Genomic DNA, 22,267 nt, shown 5'->3' with positions numbered 1-22,267 from the left:
CCAGTTCTATGATAGATCTGGCCATGTATGCGGAAACAGTATGGGCCATATCCAGGAGGTGGTGAAATATTTGCACCCATGGAGGCAAAAGCAAAGGAACTGTTAATACTTCGAATATTATCCATGAAATTTTTGCTAAATTCACTTTGCCCTTTCAGCAAACGTGTAAAGACATCAGGATATTGTAGTATGGGTACATGGACTTTACCCTTCTGACAGCAGAGCGTAAAGTTATCAGAAGGTATCTCTGCTACAAAATGCAAAGCTTTGCAATGCTCACATACATGGGTCATGTCACCACAGCTGTGTTCGGTAATACTATTTTCATCATTAGTGAAAATGTGAGGTTGTAGTAGAAGTGCATGTCCAACCGATGGGGTGCGCCTAGTTTTGAGACCAACGTATATTTGTCTTGGTTGCACTTTCTGCGGGCTAACTGCAGCTTGTATGTGAAGAAACTGTGCTTTGGTATTGACTAATGGTGGTATTGATAGGGCAGAAACAGATTGCTGATTAGTTATGTCAGTGAACGGCATATAGGATGAAGTGTGGTAGTAACTTGTTCCACATGCTGATGTGGAAGCATCCTGTTGTGAGTCTACTAATAATGATGAGGAAGAAGCCGTCTGTTGTTGGCGGTGATGGCGTGTAGAGGCTTCTTCAGCCAATGTAATAGATTTAGAGTTAGGGGATTCGTGTGTGAGACGACGGCGTTTATAAGCCTTAATCTTGTCAAATCGATGCTGTTTTTCCTCAGGAGTCTCATTAACACGGCGTTGTTTTAGTCGTAGTGCTAAAGCTGCTTTCCTTTCACTGGCATTGGCATACTGTGCATCGGTATTGAATGGTGGTATTGATAGGGCAGAAACAGATTGCTGATTAGTTATGTCAGTGAACGGCATATGGGATGAAGTGTAGCAGTAAATTGTTCCACATGCTGATGTGGAAGCATCCTGTTGTGAGTCTAATAATAATGATGAGGAAGAGGCCGTCTGTTGTCGGTGGTGACGGCGTGCAGAGGCTTTTTCAGCCAATCATATGGATTTAGAGTTAGGGGATTCGTGTGTGAGGCGACGGCGTTTATAAGCCTTAATCTTCTCAAGGCGATGGTGTTTTTCCTCAGGAGTCTCATTAGCACGGCGTTGTTTTTGTCGTAGTGCTAAAGCTGCTTTCCTTTCACTGGCATTGGCATACTTTTTGTTATGACTCATGTTGGCACAGGTAAAGGAGTCTATTTGGCAGTTATCTGGCAGTGAAGAAGGCGTCCTGGAGTATTGTAGAGTAAACAGATACTAATTGACCCTGTAATTGCCCAGCAGTAGTTATGAAGTGGTAGTGGCAAATTGGCCCTGTAGTTAGACACCGGCAGAGGAGCAAGGCAGCAGTAGTTATGGCGGTAGAGGCAAATTGGCCCTGTAATTAGACACCGGCAGATGAGCAAGGCAGCAGTAGTTATGGCGGTAGAGGCAAATTGGCCCTGTAATTAGACACCGGCAGAGGAGCAAGGCAGCAGTAGTTATGTCGGTAGAGGCAAATTGGCCCTGTAATTAGACACCGGCAGAGGAGCAAGGCAGCAGTAGTTGTGGCGGTAGAGGCAAATTGGCCCTGTAATTAGACACAGGCAGTGAACAGTCAGAGAAGCAAGGTAGCAGTACTTATGGCGGTAGAGGCAAATTGGCCCTGTAATTAGACACCGGCAGAGGAGCAAGGCAGCAGTAGTTATGGCGGTAGAGGCAAATTAGCCCTGTAATTAGACACCGGCAGAGGAGCAAGGCAGCAGTAGTTATGGCGGTAGAGGCAAATTGGCCCTGTAATTAGACACCGGCAGAGGAGCAAGGCAGCAGTAGTTATGGCGGTAGAGGCAAATTAGCCCTGTAATTAGACACCGGCAGAGGAGCAAGGCAGCAGTAGTTATGGCGGTAGAGGCAAATTGGCCCTGTAATTAGACACCGGCAGTAAACAGGCAGATGACCAAAGCAGCAGTAGTTATGGCGATAGAGGCAAATTGGCCCTGTAATTAGACACCGGCAGAGGAGCAAGGCAGTAGTTATGGCGATAGAGGCAAATTGGCCCTGTAATTAGACACCGGCAGAGGACAAAGGCAGCAGTTATGGCGGTATAGGCAAATTGGTCCTGTAATTAGACACCGGCAGAGGAGCAAGGCAGCAGTAGTTATGGCGGTACAGGCAAATTGGTCCAGTAATTAGACACCGGCAGCAAACAGGCATAGGACCAAGGCAGCAGTAGTTATGGTGGTACAGGCAATGCCAAGCGTCCGCACAGCAAGTCGGCGTGAGGTAAATGACGCAATTTCACGAATGCAAGATGGCGTCGGCGAAATCTCGCGAGATTTCGCCGACGTCGTTAACACCTCTTGCCATGTTAACCCTCAACACACCACACCGCCTCAACACACACTCCTCTCACCTTTCACCTCCACTCATGTCCACTCACTCTTTCACTCCACATACATTCCTTTCTCTCACTCCGTTTCTCATACTCACACCGTCATCGTCGCTGCCCCGACATCTTCCTCCGCCGCCGCGATCCAGACGTTCTCCAGGCCGCTATGTTCTTGCGGGACGCCATCTTGGATTTCGTGAAATCCCGCGATATTCAAGATGGCGTCGCCGCAACAACATGTCGCTGCATGGGCGACATCGGGATCCAAAATGGCGTCGGCGTAATCTCGCGAGATTTCGCCGACGCCATCTTTTTGGATCCCGATGTCGTCCACGCCAGCGACATATTGTTGTGACGACGCCATCTTGAATCTCGCGGGACTTCACGACATCCCAGATGGCGTCCCGCAAGAACATGTCGGCAGCCTGGAGAACGTCTGGATCCTGGATCGCGGCGGCGGAGGAAGATGTCGGGGCAGCGACGATGACGGTGTGAGTATGAGAAACGGAGTGAAAGGAACGTATGTGGAGTGAAAGAGTGAGTGGACATGAGTGGAGGTGAAAGGTGAGAGGAGTGTGTGTTGAGGCGGTGTGGTGTGTTGAGGGTTAACATGTGCGTGTGTGTGGTGACGTCACCGGTTACAACTGGACGGAAGTTGTTACAACCGGAAGCTGGTTAGGGCATTTATTATTATAGATAGTAACATAGTTTTGAAGGCTGAAAGAAGACCTTATGTCCACCTAGTTCAGCCTATTTTTAGTGCAGCTGTTCTGCATTGTTGATCCTGGGGAAGGCAAAAAACCCAGAGTAGAATTATCACTCTGCATTTCCCCTGGCAAATCCTTTTCCTGTGTGAACACTGTTGAGAAAAAAGTATTTAAAACATTTGCTTTTCCCACATCACTCTCTATCATTTCACCCTCATTGTTCTTTAAAGGGCCGACACCATCAATTTTAATCATGGTACTATTTATATAATTAAAGAATAGTTTGGGGTTTGTTTTACTTTCCTTAGCAATGAGTCTCTCAGTTTCCACTTTTGTTAAATGTATTTGTTTTTTACACATTTTATTTTTTTCTCTAACTTTTTAATGCTTCTTCATTGCCTTCTTGTTTTAGCTTCTTAAATGCCTTGTTCTTGTTATTTATTGCCCTTTTTACATCCTTATTTAAACCTACAAAAGACAAAATGAAAAAAACCCTGCTATAATTAAATAAGTAAAAAGCAAAAGTGCATTTAAATCATACAGAGTTCTTCATAATACTGTATTTGATCAAACATAGCATAAAAGCCGTCCCACCTCTCCTGAGCTGGAAATTGTAATTTAAAAGCTTCCCCTGACTGGTGTCCTAGTGGTTGGACCCGGTCCTTGTCTCTCCTTATTCACACAGACGTCAACTTTGACACATCATAAGGTTATTAATACTAGATAGTGTAGGACCGCCCCGACCACAGAGTCACCTTGTCCATGGTGGGACGGCTTTTATGCTATGTTTGATCAAATACAGTATTACTAAGAACGCTGTATGATTTAAATGCACTTTTGCTTTTTACTTATTTAATTATAGCAGGGTTTTTCATTTTGTCTTTTGTAGGTTTTTGTATGCTTTTTGGCCATGTGAACATGCATTTATATGCTGCATGTGTAACAACTCAAACCAAGCTCAATTTTTGTGTTTTTTACATCCTTATTTAGCCACATTGGTGTTTTCCTGTTCCTAGCCCTTTTATTTCTGTACGGTATGGCTAGCTCGCAATGGGTGTGTAAAACTGATTTAAATATTTCCCCATTTATTTTCTGTGCTCCTATTTTTGAGGACATTGTCCCAATCAATTCGGCGAAGGTCCTCTCTAAGCTGATCAAACTTTACTTTCCTGAAATTTAGCGTTTTTTCCAGGGCACCTTACTGAAGGACAAGTGGGAACTGTATTATAATGTGGTCACTGTTCCCTAGGTGCCCATCGAATCGTAATTCTATTATTCTATCTGGCCTGTTGCATAAAATTAAGTCCAGAAGGGCTGTCCCTCTAGTTGGGCCCTGCACAAGTTGTGAGATAATTATCCTTAGTCACTGACAGAAATTGGTTTCCTTTCTGAGATACGCAGGTTTCAGTTTCCCAGTCTATGTCGGGGTAGTTGAAGTCCCCCATAATAATTACCTCATTGTGATTTGCTGATTTGTCTATTTGTTTCAATAATACATTTACAGGGAAGAAATACAACCACACCATGACCAGATCACATAGTGACCAAATAATACTGCATATTAACAGCATATAGGCACCAAATACTACATACAAGGATAAATACTGCCACACCATAACTAGACTACACATTCCACAACACAGTGACCGAACAATACCACATATAGGTGATAAATACCGCCATACCGTGACCAGACCACAAATTACCATCACATAGTGACCGAATAATACAACATACAGGAGATAAATTCCACCACACCATGACCAGACCACATATTACCATCACATAGTGACCGAATACTTCAATACTGATCATGAATACAAACCACAATACTAACAACACTATTACCACCAGCAACATTATACACAAGAGCTCTGCATATATTGTCAGTCTACAGGTAATACAGAGATCACCAGTGACATTATACACATGAGCTCTGTATATAGTGTCAGTGTACAGGTAATACAGTGATCACCAGTGACATTCTGCACAGGAGCTTTGTATATAATGTGCAGGTAATAAAGTGATCACCAGTGACATTATATATAAGAGCGCTGTATATAGTGTCAGTTGTACAAGTAATACAGTAATCACAGGTGACATTATACACAGGAGCTCTGTATATATTCCGTGTACAGGTAATAAAGTGATCACCAGTGACATTATACACAGGAACTCTGTACACAGTCTATAGTGTAGAGCGTGCATGTACATTTAATACTGATTCACCGGTGAGGTCTTTTGCTTTAGTCCCTCTTCTCTTTTATTCTTCATCCAGCACAGAGCGCCATCACTTCTTCCAGCTAGGACTCATCTTTGCAAAAAATAACCGTCATCAATAGCTGATTGCTTTCAGAGCACTTGCCCCACTTTTTTCCTGACTGCTACACTACGTCAGATGAAGGAAAAAAAGACGTAGGGCTGCCCTGCATACCAACAGGACCCCCCCTTTTTGTCCCTCCATGATAAAGTTTCCTAAAAAGTAAATTATATTACAGTAGTAATAACGTCTCTAATTGGACCCTAAAGAAATTATACTCCCCACTTGTAGCCATAAACTAATATAGCATGTTCCTCATTCTGACCCCTTTTATTTAATAATCTCAACCAGCCTGGCACCCTTTATTTTATAATATGCCACAGCCCGGCCCCCATATATCCCTCCTGCCCCCCAGCTGTCCCTTGTTCTGCCCCCCATAAATCCATCCTGGTCAACTGTCCTGGCCTTCTCCCCCATAAATCCATCTTGGCTCCCCTCATATATTCATCCTGGTCCTGCTTATATATACATCCTGGCTCCCCCATATAGCCATCCTAGACCCCCCATATATAACCATCCTGGCTCCACTACATAAAAAATTTAGGGACCACTTTCAAATGTTCAGTTTGTCTATTTTTGAGTAAAACGTAAATTATTCTTTTAGTCTACAAACTTCTGACATGTCTCTGAATTTGCAAGCATTAAAAATTTTTTTCTGAAAAGGAGAAATGTTCGAGGTAAAAAATCCCTAGTTCTTTCAGACCTCAAATAATGCAAAGAAAACAAGTTCATAATCATTTAGAAACAAAAATACTAATGTTATAACTCAGGAAGAGTTCAAAAATCAATATTTTGTGGAATAACCATGATTTTTAAAAACAGCTTTCATGCGCCTTGGCATGCTTGCCACCAGTCTTTCACACTGCTTCTGGCGCAAAAATTTAATCAGTTGTTGTTTGATGGCTTGTGACTATGGGGGTCAGGTCTGAAGAATGGGCTGCCCATGACTGGGTTTGATGTGGTGGTCTCAATTTTTGCCAGAGCTGTATATATATATATATATATATATATATATATATATATACAGTGCCTTGCGAAAGTATTCAGCCCCCTGGAACTTTTCAACCTTTTCCCACATATCATGCTTCAAACATAAAGATACCAAATGTAACTTTTTGGTGAAGAATCATCAACAAGTGGAACACAATTGTGAAGTTGAACGAAATTTATTGGTTATTTTAAAGTTTTGTGGAAATTCAAAAACTGAAAAGTGGGGCCTGCAATATTATTCGGTTCCTTTAACGTAATACTTTGTTGCACAACCTTTTGCTGCGATTACACCTACAAGTCGCTTGGGGTATGTCTATCAGTTTTGTACATCGAGAGACTGAAATTCTTGCCCATTCTTCCTTGGCAAACAGCTCAAGCTCAGTGAGGTTTGATGGAGATGAACAGCAGTTTTCAGCTCTTTCCACAGATTTTCGATTGGATTCAGGTCTGGACTTTGACTTGGCCATTCTAACACCTGGATACGTTTATTTGTGAGCCATTCCATTGTAGATTTTGCTTTATGTTTGGGATCATTATCTTCTTGGAAGACAAATCTCCGTCCCAGTCTCAGGTCTTTTGCAGACTCCAACAGGTTTTCTTCAAGAATGGTCCTGTATTTGGCTCCATCCACCTTCCCATCAATTTTAACCATCTTCCCTGTCCCTGCTGAAGAAAAGCAGGCCCAAACCATGATGCTGCCACCACCATGTTGGACAGTGGGGATGGTGTGTTCAAGGTGATGAGCTGTGTTGCCTTTACACCAAACCTATCATTTGGCATTGTTGCCAAAAAGTTTGATTTTGGTTTCATCTGACCAAAGCACCTTCTTCCACGTTTGGGGTCTCCCCCAGGTGGCTTGTTGCAAACTTTAAAGAATGCTTTTTATGGATATCTTTGAGAAATGGCTTTCTTCTTGCCATTCTTCCATAAAGGCCAGATTTGTGCAGTGTACGACTGATTGTTGTCCTATGGACAGACTGTCCCACCTCAGCTGTAGATCTCTGCAGTTCATACAGAGTGATCATGGGCCTCTTGGCTGCATCTCTGATCAGTCATCTCCTTGTTTGAGACGAAAGTTTAGAGGGACGGCAGAGTCTTGGTAGATTTGCAGTGGTATGATACTCCTTCCATTTCAATATGATCACTTGCACAGTGCTCCTTGGGATGTTTAAAGTTTTGGAAATCATTTTGTATCCAAATCCAGCTTTAAACTTCTCCCTCCACAAGTCTCACGGACCTGCCTGCTGTGTTCCTTGGTCTTCATGATGCTCTCTGTGCATCAAACAGAACCCTCAGACTATCACAGAGGAGGCGCACTTATACGGAGGCTTGATTACACACAGGTGGATTATATTTATCATCATTAGTCATTTAGGACAACATTGGATCAATCAGAGATCCACAATGAACTTCTGGAGTGAGTTTGCTGCACTGAAAGAAAAGCGGCCGAATAATATTGTACGCCCCCACTTTTCAGTTTTTGAATTTCCACAAAAATTTTAAATAACCAATAAATTTTGTTCAACTTCACAATTGTGTCCCACTTGTTGTTGATTCTTCACCAAAAATTTACATTTGAATCATAGAATCGTAGAGTTGGAAGGGACCTCCTGGGCCATCTCGTCCAACCCCCTGCTCAAAGCAGGATTCGCTAAATCATCCCAGACAGATATCTGTCCAGCCTCTGTTTGAAGACTTCTACTGAAAGAGAACTCACCACCTCTCGTGGCAGCCTGTTCCTCCACTCATTGATCACTCTGTCAAAAAGTTTTCTCTGATATCTAATCTGTGTCTCCTCCCATTCAGTTTCATCCCATTGCTTCTAGTCTTTCCTTGTGCAAATGAGAATAAAGATGATCCTTCTGCAATGTGACAGCCCTTGAGATATTTGTAGACAGTTATTAAGTCTCCTCTCAGTCTTCTCTTTTGCAGGCTAAACATTCCCAAAGCCTGCAACCTTTCCTCATAAGACAGGGTTTGCAGACCGGTCACCATTCTGGTCGCTCTTTTCTGAACTTGCTCCAGTTTGTTGATGTCTTTTTTAAAATGTGGTGCCCAAAACTGGACACAGTATTCCAGATGAGGTCTGACCAAAGAGGAATAGAGGGCAATAATGACTTCACGTGATCTAGACTGTATGCTTCTGTTAATACATCCTAGAATTGCATTTGCCTTTTTTGCTGCTGCATCACACTGTTGACTCATATTCAGTCTGTGATCTATTAGTATACCCAAGTCTTTTTCACATGTGCTGTTGCTTAGCCCTATTCCTCCCATTCTGTATATGCTTTTTTCATTTTTATTGCCCAGATGTAGTACTTTACATTTCTCCCTGTTAAAAATTATTCTGTTAGTTGCTGCCCACTGCTCTAATTTATTTATATCTTTTTGAATCTTCTCTCTTCTCTAGTATTAGCTATCCCTCCTAGCTTTGTGTCATCAGCAAATTTTATCAGTTTATCCTCAATTCCTTCATCTAAATCATTGATAAAGATGTTGAACAATACAGGGCCCAGGACAGAGCCCTGTGGTACCCCACTTGAGACATTCTTCCAACTGGATGTGCAGCCATTTACGACCACTCTTTGGGTCCGATCACTAAGCCAGTTATGAATCCACCTAACAGTTGCCTTGTCCATTCCATACTTAGTGATTTTTTCAATAAGGATTGTGTGAGATACTTTGTGAAATGCTTTGCTGAAGTCAAGATATACTAATTCTACAGCATTTCCATGATCCACCCAATCAGTGATTCTGTCATAGAAGGAAATTAAGTTAGTCTGACATGTCTTATTAGTTACAAACCCATGCTGACTCTGTTTAATCACTACATTCTTATCCAGGTACTGACATACATGTTGTTTAATAATTTGTTCAAAGATATTTCCTGTTATAGAATTCAGACTCACCGGCCTATAGTTGCCTGGGTCCACCTTCTTCCCTTTTTTGAAGATAGGAACATTTGCTCTTCTCCAGTCTTCTGGGACTTCTCCTGTTCTCCACGAATTTTCAAATATTATGGAGAGTGGTTCAAAGATTTCTTCTGCTATCTCCTTCAGTACTCTGGGGTGTAATTCATCTGCACCTGGAGACTTGAATTCATTTAGGTTAGCCAAGTGCTTCCTCACTATATTTCTGTTTATAGTTATCCTGGATTCTTCTATTCCCATAATAGGACAGTGAAGAATAGTTGATGCTACATTTCCTTTCTGAGAGAAAACAGATGCAAAATAGGAATCTAAAACTTCGGCCTTCTCAACATCCTGTCTTACCATTTCATCATTTTCATCCTGTAGAAATCCTATAGCATCTGACTTTTCTTTTACTTTTGACATATCCCCAAAATCCTTTATTATTGCTTTTGACGTCTCTTGCAAGCCTCAATTCATTGTCAGCTTTAGATAATCGGATTCGTGCCCTGCAGGTTCTGCAGACAGCATTATATTCTTCTTTAGATATGCCTCCCTCTTTCCATTTTATAAACATTTCTTTCTTCCTTTTTAGCATGTGCTTAAGTTCTATAATAATTTTATAATAATTTTTATTTATATAGCGCCAACATATTCCGCAGCACTTTACAATTAAGTTCTGTGTTCATCCATCCTGGTTTCCTTAAATGCATCCTATTCTTCCCTCTTTTTGGAATTAACGATTGTGCTTTGAGAATTTCATTTTTCAAGATTTCCCATCCTTCCTGGACATTTTTGTCCTTAAGGATATCCAGCCATTGGATCCCTCCAATTCTCTTTCTGAATCCCTTAAAATCTGCCTTTCTGAAATCTAACCTTGACGTCTGAGTCTTCACAGGTCTTTCTCCTCTAGTTATCAAAAATTCTAAAATACTAATATCTTTATGTTTGAAGCATATGTGGGAAAAGGTTGAAAAGGTCCAGGGGGCCGAATACTTTCGCATGGCACTATATATACTGGCTCCCCCATATATATGCATCCTGGACTCACATATATATCAATCCTGGCTCCCCCATATATGCATCGTGGCTCCAACATATATATCCATCCTTGTCCTGCTCCCGTATATCGATCCTGGCCCCCCATATATATGCATCTTGGCTCTACCATATATCCATCCTGGACCCCATATATATGCATCCTGACTCCACTATATATCCATCATTGTACTGCCCCCATATATCCTCCTGGCTCTCTCTCATATATAAATATATATCTATATCTATCTATCTCCATTACAGCCCCCATATATATGCATCTGCTTTTGTCCTGCCCCCCATAAATCCACCCTGGCTCTACCATATATATGCATACTGGCTCCTCCATATATCTGCATCCTGTTCCATTGTCCTTTCTCCCCTAAATCCATCCTGGCTCTACCATATATCCATCCTGGTAATCCATATAGCTGCACCCTGCCCCCCCCATATAGATGCATCCTAGTCCTTTGTCCTGCCCCCCATATATATATCCTGGCCTTCCCATATGTATCCATCCTGGCTCCCCGTGACCCATATGTATCCACCCATGTCCCTGATATGTATCCATCCTGGTCCTTTGTCCTACCCCCATATATCCATCCTGCACCCCCCTTATATCCATCCTGGTCCTTTTTCCTGCCCCCTCATATATCCATCCTGGCCCTTTTTCCTGCCCCCCATATATCCATCCTGCCACCTCCCCTTATATCCATCCTGGTCCATTTATTCTGCCCCAATATATACATCCTGTTTCCCCCTTATATCCATCTTGGTCCGTTTTTCCTGTCCCCCATATATCCATCTTGCCGCCGCCCAAATATCCATCCTGGCCCCTAATCCTGGCTTCATGGACAGAGAATGAGAGAGAGCAAGAGAAAAAAAAAAATAAGATTCCTCTAACCTTCCTGTGCTCCCAACGCTGGGCAGCGTCCTCTTCTGCAGGTCCAGCACGCACATAGTAAAATGGCTGCTGGCTTAGAAGAGGCCGGTGGCTAAGGTGCGCCTGTCGCATGCAGAGCATGACACTGACGACCTACGCCTGGTGCACACTTGACAGATACCATCAGGACGTACGATGACACGATTCAGTTAATAAACGCTGCGTGCACGCACCCCTGCACATTTTCTGTCTGCACTTTTAAAGGGCCAGAGCCCATAAAAAACGCACTTTTTTCTTTTACTCCTCCTCTCCTTCCCACTGCTAAGGGCCCACCGGAGATTTCCCCGATACCCCACTAGGCCACATTGAACATGCTCTGTATATATTTTTAGTGTCAAGTGTACCTTTCAGCAACTAAAATATCAATTTTGGGCTGCTCTTTTATCTCGAAACCCGACTTCCCACATCTGTGAGTCCGGCTAGTGCTTATACGCTTCCTGGGGTTGGGTTCTGACCTGATATAAGCTTAACGGACTGGGCTTATATCTAACGAGGAACTGGTGGTAAGCATACCGTTCTGGTGCTATTGGGGGATCCTGGCAGTGACGGATAAGAGGTTGATATATATATTCCCGGCCTGGGACTGATGCATGGACATGCGCACATCAGCGTTTAAAAACGCATGCGTTTTTTAGAGTCAAAATGGTTAACAGGCATGCGCAAAAAATAAGCAAACGCATACAAAACGCTTGATGCATTTTTTTTATGCGTTTGCACTGCGCAAGGAGCACAGCGCAAAAAACCGCTAGTGTGAAAGTAGCCTAAGTTCCCTCACAGATTGGTGACGATGGGGTGATATCCGTATCCCCCGGTTCTCTCGTGTGTTTTCCTTACACTTATTTTACCCAATGTACAAATGCTGGTGGGCTGGATTGGTCAGGCTCCACTTGACATATTTGAATTATAGTTTTGTCCTGGCACATATTTGATACTTTTGATTCTCTAGCTGTTTCACTGCCTGTTCAGGATGCTCGCTTCTAGGATTACAACCTTCGGTTGTTGATATAGTTTTGATAAAATCACCGTTTTATCAGCAGAATATCAGTAGAATGAAACATGCTAAAATTACTTCCACAAACAAAAATTCATACAAAACCAAATATTTTATTGAAACAATAACAAGGAGTAAAAAAGGAGAGGTTATGTAGGAAAAAGACCAGAAAGGTCTTTCTGCATAAAAAGACCTTTTTTGTGTGCGCTTTCTGAATAAGCATTTTGTGCGAAACGCGCTTAAAAGGGTGTGTATAGGTAAATATATGTCCATGTATGTAAACTCATGCACATCATGTCATTTGCTTTTTCGCCTCAGTTCTTTGCTCCTGTAATTGAGCATTAGCCTTAACAAATTACATACTTGGAGCAATCTATTGGGGTTGTAGATCCTTATTGTTTTATATGCCGTGTGGATTTGGGTCTATTAACGCACTGTCACTTTTCAGCACATGCACTTAATCTTGATGTGACATTTTTGCAGTGATTTATTATCCTTATGCACTTTATAGGTAGTATTTAATGCACTGTCTCTTTATACAATATATTGCTTTGACCTATTGTGTTCATAGTATAACCACTTTTATGGAAGTCATTTACATTATATATTTTTAATTCTTCCTTTATAACATTTTAGGCTGTGATAGAGTGATTTGTGGAAATTTGTTTATATATTTTTTGGTATCCAATTGATTGTTTTGTTTCTCTTTTCCACATGGGCATATGAGATGTATTCAGCTATTTGTACAATTTTGAGATTGATCATTTGATTATTTTTGGACTATTTATTGATATAGTTACTATTTGGTCTTTTTCCTGCATGACCTCTCCTTTTTTACTTGTTTTCATGTCCTGTTATTGTTTCAATAAAATATTTGGCTTTGTATGAATTTTTGTTTGTGGGAGTAATTTTTGGAGGTTTCATTGTGTTTATACTCCCATTTCACATAGATGACCTTGTATAGGTTCCTGAATATCAGTAGAAGACAAGTAAACCTGCTAACATGTAGTCCTTCATATTAATGAGCGCTCTATAACCCTTCCACTACCAGCATGGATTGGCAGCCTTCCGACTATGCAGAAGCGCACACAGAAAACTGTCAGTGATCTAGGCGACATTATATAGAGCTCAGCATTCAGAGAGCTGGTAGATCTGCAGTAGCTAAAACACTTTTTAATCAAAAATGCAACCAGTAAAGAAAGTGATACCCCATCTGAGAGCAGCATGAGGTAGATGTATCAAAAACTTAGTGAGAAATTGTTTTTAATTTTCATGAGTCAACCATTGGGAACACAGAATAACAATCATAAAGAGGGATAAGGATCAAGGGAGAGTCAGCTCACTGGAACCTTGGGTACCTTGTCAGCAGCATACACAGCGTGGAGCTGCCATAGTCCAGGCAGATATAATCATGCAGTAATAAATTTGTTCTCCAGCGATGAAGGAAAAACAGGTAAGTATAAAAAAAAAAAATCACATTTGTTTAACCATTGTTTTTTCCTGTAGTGCTGCACTGTGTCATACCGACATGTTAGACCTTTAATATGCTTAAGTATAAGTGGAAGTATAGTACATCCAAGGTTGTCTTCCCGCTTGCTGCAGGCTCCGGTGATGAGCCCGCAACTTGTCCGGCATACGTTCGCTGATTTCATCAGCTGGCATGGGCTCCTAACAGCCACGGGTGGCACCGTGATCCACCCGCCGCTGTTAGCATGCTAAATGCTGCTGTTAATTTCTGACAATGACATTTAACATTAGTGTAGGTAATGGGGTGCTCACCGCAGTAAAATAGGTGCTCAGAGGTAGAGAGCAAATACTAACATGAAAAATAACCTCGGCACACTCATACAAGGATTCAAAGAAATGAATTCATGTGACTGCTTATAATTTTTATTTTGAATTTCAACGGACCAAAAAAGACCAAAGTACAGATAAAAAATACAACGTTTCTGCTCACTAGCCTTTGTCAAGGATTTATCTGTAATAACAAACAAATCTCATCTCAATAAACATACCTTCACAGAAGAAAAACAAAAAAGTCCATATACCGTATATAGTCGAGTATAAGCCGACTCGAGTATAAGCCGACCCCCTAATTTTGCCACAAAAAACTGGGAGAACTTATTGACTCGAGTATAAGCCTAGGGTGGGAAATGCTCCATAGATTATTCCCCCATATGGTGTCCCCATAAGAAGCTCCATAGATTGTTCCCCCATATGCTGACCCCAGAAGAAGCTCCAGATTATTCCCCCATATGCTGCCCCCATAAGAAGCTCCATAGATTGTTCCCCCATATGCTGACCCCATGAGAAGCTCCAGATTATTCCCCCATATGCTGACCCCAGAAGAAGCTCCATAGATTGTTACCCCATATGCTGACCCCAGAAGAAGCTCCAGATTATTTCCCCATATGCTGCCCCCATAAGAAGCTCCATAGATTGTTCCCCCATATGCTGCCCCCATGCTGCTGCTGCTTCATGTAAAAATAAAAAAAAAAGACATACTCACCTCTCCGTCGCTGGGTGTCAGGTGCCGGTGTCACTGCTGGCACCTGAGATACTCACGTGTCCTGCGTCCATGGCTGCTCACCGCTATCTGCCACGTCATCAGTCAGTGACATTCCGACTGCAGGGGGCGCGGTGCGCACTAACCACGTCACCGCGCCCTCTGCTGTCTGAAGTCACTGACCGATGACAGACAGCAGCAAGCAGCCATGGACGCAGGACAGGTGAGTATCGCTATACTTAGCCGTCCTGATGCTGTGTCTTGAGCCCCCAGCTTCTCCGCGCTCTCTCTTCCTGCCTTCAGCGGTCATGTGGTACCGCTCATTAAAACTCATGAATATGGGCATATTCATGAGTTTTAATGAGCGGCACCACGTGACCGCTGAAGGCAGGAAGAGAGCACGGGGAGAAGCTGGGGGCTCAAGACACAGCGTCAGGACGGGTAAGTATGACCTGACACTCCCTCCCCCTCTGACCCCCTTTGTATATGACTCGAATATAAGACGAGAGGGGGACTTTCAGCCCAATTTTTTGGGCTGAAAATCTCGGCTTATATTCGAGTATATACGGTAATACACTCTGTTGCCATGAATTAAAACACTACATATATAATGCAAATCAAAAACCATCACAGATAGTACATTGTTGTTCTTAGGTAATAAATTCACATGAGAGGCAAAGAATATCCGCTCACAATTACACAATAAGGCAAAAGAAATGATCAAAAAAGTGCACTTAATACCTGTAAATAAATTGAAGACAAACAGGTCCCAAATTATGCAGACAGGATTCACATGTTCAATAGTGACCTATAGGAGTCACCTTCTGATCAAAAAGAAAAAATATATAACATGAGAAACCAAAAAAGATAATAAGGACATGGTCCAGTATCCAAGAAAAAACATACAGGTGATGAGGAGACTCTCCTTCATTTTTTTGATTATTTAAATAGATGTGTTGCAGGATTAACTTTTTCTCTTCACCATGATTGCCAATCTATACATTTTCTTGACACTTTAATTACAGTTAAATCTGATGGCTCCATTGATACCGACTTGTATATTAAATCTACTGATAATAACAGTTTACTGCATTTTGAGAGTTGTCACCCGAAGCATATTAAATGGGCATTACTAAGGTCACAATACGTACGGATTGATAGGATAGTCTCGGATCCCTCCACTAGAAGTGTGAGACTTAAAGAAGTTGAGGAACGTTTTCGGAATAGGGGTTATCCTATCTCTATACTTAAGCATAAGGCTGGACCTGCCCTACCCAAAGAGAGAGGATGGAGATTAGCGTTTGTCAGCACATTTCATCCATTTAATCGATTGATCAACCAGTGTATTTTGAAACATTGGGATTTACTTGGGGAATCATATCCCAATACTCCAGAATTTTCTACGAGACCTATTATATGCTACAAATGCCCTAACAATATAAAGAACTTTTTGGTGAGGGCTGATATTGGTTCTAGTAAAAAAGAATCTATTCAGAGGACATTGACCACATCCCGAAACGGAACGTTCCCTTGTTTGGGATGTTTGCAATGTTCCAATGTCACTAAAGGAAATTTTTTTACCCATCCATGGACTGGACGACGCTATCCCATCAAGGGATATTTTACATGCGATTCATCATATGTTGTATCTTATTAAATGCCCTTGCGTTATCGGATATGTTGGGGAAACCACCCAGCATATCCGGGATCGCATCTCTCAACATAAGTCCACCATCAGATGTGGACGTACTTTGTTACCTATTCCATTTTTTTATCATGTGGCCATTCTATTGCTCAGTTGAGATATCAAGTTATCCATCAAGTTCAAATATCAAGAAGGGGTGGTGATAGGATAAAGAGACTGAAGGAACATGAATCCTTTGGATCCACACACTACAATCATTAACACAGTTAGGACTTAATAGAGAATATGAGGTCTATCATTGACTTTTTCCTTATGATGTATTGGAATTATGATCTATTATAAAGGGTTAATATTGTTCCCTTCTCCTCTATATTAGCAGGTATTTATCTATATGTGTATATGGATCTTGCTGTCTTATGTCACTTTTTGATTACACCCCTTGATACTCCATATGTGTTGATCTGCTTTTTATAAAGAATTATTTTTTACTTCCTTTTTTCTTTTTAGATATCCTAACGTCTGTTTTCCAGTATCCTGTCACAGCGCTTATATGCCACACATTGGTTCGGTTCCAGCAACTCATATAGCACTCCTGGTTAGGGCCCTGCACTCTCCGTCCTTGGAGATACACGCCTCCTCTCCACTTCGTTTTCTTTTGGCTGTCTCCGCCGTCTGTGGACGGCTCATGCGCAGTACATAGTGGTGAATGCCGCCCTCTTTTTCTTTCGTTCTTTTTCGGCTATCTCTGCCATCTCTGGACGGCGCATGCGCAGTACACAGCGGTGAACGCTGACCCCTACCCGGAAGTGTCTTTTCTGCATCTATGTAAGGGACTGACGGCTCACATGGTGTACACAAGCGCACCACGTTACTGCAGCAGCTCCTGATGGCCTGGATATGAACTCACACTATCGGTATGTTTTTTCTTGGATACTGGACCATGTCCTTATTGGTTTCTCATGTTATATATTTTTTCTTTTTGATCAGAAGGTGAGTCCTATAGGTCACTATTGAACATGTGAATCCTGTTTGCATAATTTGGGACCCGTTTGTCTTCAATTTATTTACAGGTATTAAGTGCACTTTTTTGATCACTTCTTTTGCCTTATTGTGTAATTGTGAGCGGATATTCTTTGCCTCTCATGTGAATTTATTACCTAACAACAACAATGTACTATCTGTGATGGTTTTTGATTTGCATTATATATGTAATGTTTTATATCATGATATAAAATATTTATCTGTAATAACAAACAAATCGAATCTCAATAAACAAAGATACCTTCACAGAAGAAAAACAAAAAAGGTCCATATAATACACTCTGTTGCCATGGCAACAGTGTATTATATGGACCTTTTTTGTTTTTCTTCTGTGAAGGTATCTTTGTTTATTGAGATGAGATTTGTTTGTTATTACAGATAAATCCTTGACAAAGGCTAGTGAGCCGAAATGTTGGATTTTTTATCTGTACTTTAGTCTTTTTTGGTCCGTTGAAATTCAAAATAAAAATTATAACCAGTCACATGAATTCATTTCTTTGAATCCTTGTATGAGTGTGCCGAGGTTATCTTTCATATTAGTGCCATTTAACATGATCGCTCAGGAAACGCATCACAAACCCCGCCCATTGGTGCCCGTGTCACATGACTGCTGGTCGATGATGAATTAGCATGACAACCCGGGGTCTGCAGGAGACCCCTGTGGTTGTCATTGCTGGAGAACTATGAGTGCCGCCCAGTGGCCCGCGCTGATAGCAGATGTGCATTCCTGCTACACAGGGTAGGGTGAAGCTGTATTGTGTGTGTAGCACAAGTGACCAGAAGATCGCAGCTTCTAGTCTTCTATGGAAACTATTGACGCTAGTAAAACATTTCTGTTTGGATCCTTTTAGTAAAATATCATCTGGACAAGCCAGAAAGCTGTTGGAACAATGCTTTATAGACAAATTAGACCTTAGACTAGAGCTTTTTTAGTTGAGAAACTATGTTTGGAGAGAGGAAGAAAAATGCAGCACAACATAAAAACTTTGTACCATCTGTGAAGCATTGTAGTATCATTGTTTGGGCCTGTTTTGTTGCATCTGGGCTACGATAGTTTGCAATTATTGATAGAACAATGAATTCCAAATTTTATAAGTAAGTTCTAAAGTAAAATGTCAAGACACCTGTCCATGAGCTGAATCTAAAGAGAATGTAGGTCATATAGCACACAAGCTGTCCTTTAAAGGAAAATACAATTTTTAAATGGCCAAGAAAAAGTCCTGACCTTAATCCTACAGAAGTTTTGTGAAAGGAACCGACGAGAGCAGTTAATAGAAGAAAATTGACCAACATAACAGAGTTTAAGCTGCTTTGTAGGAAAGAATACGCTAAATATCCTCCAAGCTAATTTGCAGAACTATTCCACAAAAACGTTTAGATGCAGTTATTGTGGCACAAGGCGGTCACATTAGGTAATGAAAGCAAAGGTTCACATAATTTTGCAAATCACAGACTTGGGATAAAAAACAATTTTCTTCAGTAAAAAAAGTCTAATATTTTTGACTTATTTGTTTGATTCAAATCTCTTTATCTACACATACACAATGGTGATATACCATATATACTCGAGTATAAGCTGACCCAAGTATAAGCCGAGGCACCTACTTTTCCCATGAAAAACTGGGTCAGCTTATTGACTCGAGTATAAGTCAGGTATGCATCGTCCCCTCATCCCTATGTGGTGTGCATGGCTCCCCTGTCCTTGTCATTGTATGCATGGCTCCCATGTCCCCAGTCCCTGTCATTGTATGTATGGATGCATGGCTCTCCAGTCCCTCTCCTGGGATGCATGGCTGTCCAGCAGAGGCGTATCTAGGCTTTCTGGCACCCAGGGCAAGAATTTGGTTCGGCGCCCCCCCCCCCCCCCCAACAAGTACATATGCGATTTGCACACTTGACCATGTACCCACGAGCTGCTCTCCCTGATCCTCTCAATGTTCAGTAAAAAACTGAGAGAAGCAGGAAGAGAAGCTCGTTGTCACAGGACCATAAGTATGAAAGTCGCATATGAGTGAGGTGTCCATGTGATGACTACTGGAACCTGCAGAGCTGAGTCCTGACATTGCAGCTTCTGAATTTTCACAACGAATACACTGCACACTTTTAGGATTCTCCCTTGCCGATGTACAGTCATGTCAGCACAAGTATGTGATTTGTATACTTCTGGTCACATTCTGACTAGACGCACCCGGCCTCGCTCCGTTCATTTTCATTGAGTGAGGTCACACATATCTAGTCAGCATGTGACCGCATGTATGTAAATTACCGGCACAAGAGAATCCTAACAGCGTTCAGTTAGCACTGTGAGAATTCAGAAGTCTGCAGTCACCTAGAATGTCTGCAGACCCAGAACAGACCTGGACAACCCCTTTAATGCTCCTAACAAAGAAAAACAAGAGAATAAGTCAGTATCACAAATAATATTTACACCCAGGTACCTTATAGATGTCGTTGTCTCTGGAGTCGTTCTCCTTTTCTTCTTCTTGTCCAGACCCCATGATGAGTTTTCTCATCCACAGCCGTCTCTGCAGACGTCCATCTTCTCCGGTCTTCTGCAGCAAATCTCCACACGATGCCCTTAAAGATAGAAGTGTCATTATAATGCTCCCAAATAAAAATATCTGCAATATACTGTCTCCGCTAACATCTCCCTGACTCCCCATACTGTGTCTGCACACATCCCATCACCGTCACTCCCCATACTGTGTCCACATACATTTACCTGTTCGCTCCCCATACTGTCTGCACCCATCCCTCATACTGTTTCCTCATACATACTCTGTGTCCTCAAATCTCCCCACACACATTAAATCCCCCATCCCAATCCCTCACACACATTAAATAACCCCCCATCCCCACTCCAAATCCCCCCACACATTAAATAACCCCTCATCCCCACTCCAAATCCCCCCACACATTAAATAACCCCTCATCCCCACTCATTAACCCCCACACACATTAACCCCCATCCCCACTCATTAACCCCACCCCCACTCATTAACCCCCCACACAATAACCCCCATCCCCACTCATTAACCCCCCCACACTAACCCCTATCCCCACTCATTAACCCCCCCCCACATATTAACCCCCATCTTCGGTGGTTCTTCAGCTCCACATTGGAGCACATTTACCACCAGCGTTTGCTCTGGGCGCCAGGGAGTGACTTCAGCAGTGCGATCACATGACAGGTCACGCTGCCGACGTCACTCTGACCCAGGGTCAGAGCTTCTATTGTACTGGGGTCTGTATAGACGCCAGTACAGTTGCTCCCTGGGAGCCGGCACGCGCAGCCTCTCTGCGCCGGCTGTCAACTTGACAGCTGACACAGAGAACCGCCGATTCTCAGGCCTGGGGGGCGGCAGAACGCAGCCGCCAGGGAGGACACTGCGGACCGCTGCATTAGGCGGCCTGACTGCGCCCCTCTGCCGGCTGCCCCCAGGGCAACTGCCCCGGCTGCCCCCCCTAGATACGCCTCTGCTGTCCAGTCCCTATCCTGAATGCATGTATCCCCTGTCCCTGTCATTATATGCATAGCTTCCCAGTCCCTGTCATTGTATGCATGGCTCCCCTGTCCCTGTCATTGTATGCATGGCTCCCTTGTCCCTGTCATTGTCTGCATGGCTCCCCCATCCCCAGACTCTGTCATTGGATGTATGGCTCCCCAGTCGCTCTCCTGGTATGCATGGCTCTCCAGTCCCTGTCATTGTATGCATGGCTCCCCTGTCCCTGTCATTGTATGTATGGCTCCCCAGTCGCTCTCCTGGTATGCATGGCTCTCCAGTCCCTATCCCGTATGCATGGCTCTCCCGGTCCCTATCCCGTATGCATGGCTCTCCCGGTCCCTATCCCGTATGCATGGCTCTCCAGTCCCTATCCCGTATGCATGGCTCTCCAGTCCCTATCCCGTATGCATGGCTCTCCAGTCCCTATCCCGTATGCATGGCTCTCCAGTCCCTATCCCGTATGCATGGCTCTCCAGTCCCTATCCCGTATGCATGGCTCTCCAGTCCCTATCCCGTATGCATGGCTCTCCAGTCCCTATCCCGTATGCATGGCTCCCCTGTCCCCAGTCCTGGTCATTGTATGTATGGCTCTCCAGTCCCTATCCTGTATGCAAGGCTCCCCCCGGTCCCCATCCCATATGCATGGCTCTCCCGGTCCCTATCCCGTATGCATGGCTCTCCCGGTCCCTATCCCGTATGCATGGCTCTCCAGTCGCTATCCTGTATGCATGGCTCTCCAATCCCTATCCTATATGTGTGACTCCCCCAGTCCCTATCCTGTATGCATGGCTCTCCAAGCCCTATCCTGTATGCATGGCTCCAGCGGCCCCTATCCTGTATGCATGGCTCTCCAGGCCCTATCCTGGTATGCATGGCTCTCCAGTCCCTATCCTGGTATGCATGGCTCTCCAGTCCCTATCCTGGTATGCATGGCTCTCCAGTCCCTATCCTGTATGCATGGCTCCCCCAGTCCCTATCCAGTATGTGTACTGGAAGCCGACGGCTGCGGCTGGCACTGTGAGCTATTACCGCAGCAGCACAGGCTTTAGCCACATCCACCGGCTCCTGGCTCTGTGACCCACAGCTCCGCCGCTCCCCATCCCTTGGCTTATACACGAGTATATACGGTAAGTATTGAACATGTCACCAATTTTCTAAGTAGCTTTCTAAAGGTGCTATTGACTTAAAAATCTCACCAGATGTTGGTAAGAATCCATTATTTCCACATATTCAAAGAAATCAAACCACAGATGTCCATGAATTACGTT

The 22,267-nt window shown here is 43.0% G+C and overlaps 1 long non-coding RNA gene across 1 annotated transcript in view; it reads left to right on the top strand.

Annotated features, from left to right (window-relative positions):
- Positions 1-22,267, top strand: part of LOC141098145 (uncharacterized) — a 93,481-nt gene that overhangs the window by 55,862 nt on the left and 15,352 nt on the right. The window lies entirely within an intron of this gene.

The sequence above is a fragment of the Dendrobates tinctorius genome, unplaced genomic scaffold (assembly GCF_039654945.1).
Source record: "Dendrobates tinctorius isolate UK_male_01 unplaced genomic scaffold, ASM3965494v1 ptg000087l, whole genome shotgun sequence".
NCBI lineage: Eukaryota > Metazoa > Chordata > Amphibia > Anura > Dendrobatidae > Dendrobates > Dendrobates tinctorius.
The sequence above is the reverse complement of the archived record's forward strand: the minus strand, read 5'-3'. Positions and strand labels throughout refer to the sequence as shown.